This window comes from Crotalus tigris, unplaced genomic scaffold (genome assembly GCF_016545835.1).
Source record: "Crotalus tigris isolate CLP2741 ecotype Arizona unplaced genomic scaffold, ASM1654583v1 scf7180000018783.1386937, whole genome shotgun sequence".
Classification (NCBI taxonomy): domain Eukaryota; kingdom Metazoa; phylum Chordata; class Lepidosauria; order Squamata; family Viperidae; genus Crotalus; species Crotalus tigris.
The window spans coordinates 746,840-749,851 of record NW_024097198.1 but is presented as its reverse complement, the minus strand read 5'-3'; positions in this window follow the sequence as shown (position 1 = coordinate 749,851).

Sequence of the window (3,012 nt, the reverse complement as noted above, 5' to 3'; positions counted from 1 at the left end):
GTGGGCTGGATTTTGACTTTTTTTTTTTTTTTTTTTTTTATTAAAAGTTTTATAAATTTTACAAAAAAAAACAAGAACAATACAGAACAAAAAACAACATATACAAAAGAGAAAAAAAAATTAAACAATACATATAAAAAAAAAAACCCCCACCCCACACCCCTCCCAAAAACCCTCCCTTCCCCCCCCCTGAGCTTCCCAGAGCAGAATATAGGCTTAAGAAATAATAAAAAAAAAATAAAAATTAAATTAAAAACTCTATATTTATATATATAAAAAAGATATCTATAATATATATAAAAATAAAACTTATGAAAAGGCTATATAATATTTTTGTATACCCAATCTAAATTGTATAAATTTTATCCATTTGTCCCAGATAGCAAAAAACTTCTCTTGCGTTTGTTGCTTTAAGAAAGCCGAAATCTTTGCCATTTCCGCCAATAAGCTACTTTAAAAAACCATTCCTGCAATGTAGGCAAAGATTCCTTCTTCCAATATTGTCCAACTAACAGCCTCGCGGCTGTGATCAAGTTTAACATCAATACAACCTCCTTTGTATCACAATCTGTAACAATACCTAACAAAAATAATTGCGGAGTGAATTTTACCCTCCTTCTAAAAATTCTCTGGATATTCCACCATATTTTGATCCAAAATGCTTTTATCTCTCTGCATGACCACCAAATATGATAATAAGAAGCCTCCTTGTAACCACATCTCCAGCATTTAGGTTGCACGTCAGGGTACATATAAGACATTTTTTGTGGATCAAGGTGCCATCTATAAAACATTTTATAAAAATTCTCCCTTAAATTCTGTGCTTGAGTAAATTTGACATTTCTCACCCAAATAGTTTCCCAAGTGTCCAATGAAACTGGCTCACCAAAGTTCTGCGCCCATCTAATCATACAATCTTTAATTAGTTCCGTTTCTGAGTCCAATTCAACTAAAACCCCATAAATTCTCTTAATGTGGGTTTGTCTTTGATCCTTCAGTTGCTTAATAAGATTTTCATCTTCTCTAAGAAAACCCACCTTGCAATCCATCTTCCATCTATCTAGTAGTTGCCTATATTGGAACCAAGAATAAGTAAAATTTTCTTGTACTAATTCTTCCCGTGATTTTAATTGCCAGTTTTGTCCATCCCATTTAAGTAACTGTCTATAAGACACCATGTCCATTTTAACCCCTCTTTTTATTCCTTCTATCGCATGCCAAGGTATAGCCCATAATGGTACTTTAAAATCACTTTTATAATATTTTCTCCAAATCCTAAGTAAAGAAATTCTTAAAATATGAGTTTTAAAAGCCCAATCTATTTTTTTATTAAATATTAAATAGGCATGCCACCCATAAAGTAAATCCCATCCCTCTAGATAAAGTATCTCAGAATTTGTCAAATTTACCCAGTCACTAATTAATGTTAAAACCACCGCATCATAATATAATTTCAAATTTGGTACCTTGAGTCCACCCCTCTCACGGAAGTCTTGCATAATTTTGAACTTAACCCTTGGTTTTTTCCCTGCCCAAATAAATTTATTGAGACCCTTCTGCCACTCATTTAAATTAATCTCATTTTTCAAAATTGGTAACATTTGAAACAAAAAAAGAAACTTGGGTAGAATATTCATTTTTATCACTGCAATTCTTCCCATGAGGGATAATTGCAGCTTTTCCCAGTTCTTCAAGTCTTTCTGTACCCCGACCCACAACCTTTCATAATTGTTTTGACTTTTAAAACCCAAAGGGTTACTTGCCAACTATGGTGCTAAGGTGGTGCTAAATAAGAATAGGAAGATGTTTTTAATTTTACATCTGTTCACAAATTCACCCAGGAGGAACTAGTTTATTTGCTCTTATTTGTTTTTTGGGGTTTTTTTTTTTAACCATTGTGTCTGGGTGGGGGGTGAGGGGGTAGAAATCAGCCATAGTCACAAGTAGGACTCCTACTGAGATGAGTGGTTGGCTGGGATGGTCCATTCTCCATTTAATCTTATTTATCAGGGGTGAAAGAGGAGAGTTAGTGTGTATGCATGTTGTTTTACCAAGAGCCCTGGTGGTGCAGTGGTTAGAATGCAGTATTGCAGGCTAACTCTGCTCACACTGCCAGCAGTTCGATCCTGACCTGCTCAAGGTTGACTCAGCCTTCCATCCTTTCGTAAAATGAGGACCCAGATTGTTGGGGGCAACATGCTGACTCTGTCAACTGCTTAGAGAGAGCTAAGACGTGATATACTCTAAATGCTACATTAAGATCTTCTCTTTATGGTCCTGAGAATTTTGGCAAAGTGTCAGGAAATGAAATCACATTTCTGAGGTATCACATGTTTCTTGAGGCATCAGGTGGGGTAGGCTTCTAAATGCAAAACATATGCAGAAATAATGGGGAGGGGGGAGAAGGTAACATCCCCTTATGCAGTGTCATCACCCTAACCACTGCACCCCTCAGATACCCAAGAAAGATCACAAATGCAAGGTAATCTCCAGTTATTAAGACGTAGCTCACCTTTGAGATATGTTGGTTATCAAAGATGCTTAAGAACATAGTTAGGTTTCCATTTCCAAACAAGATTCCTCTACTTCTGGAGAACAGTTTTGAAATGGAGGCAAAGAGATCAGATTGCTCAGATTTGTCGTCCATCCAGATTGGTCTCTAATGTGTGAATTCACGCAAGCCAACAGAGGTGTGAGTCTTGATTTTTTTCCTAGATTCATGGGTTTAGAAACATCCAGTGGAATCCGATGATTCGGGCCATTTGTTTGGAATTTTTCCAAAATGTGTGTATGTGTATTTCATGAAATGGCTCAATAAATCAGAGAGAGATGATTTACACAGGCCTAATAAGCAACATCTATTGAGAGACGAAGTAACAGGAGATGAATAAAACACGGGCATTTTCATGTTTATCGAAAATATATTTATGGGTGCCACCAGATACACAACAACTCGACAGAGGGAAAGAATTTCCCCCCTGCGTTAAAATTTATCTCTTTTAAGGCATATAT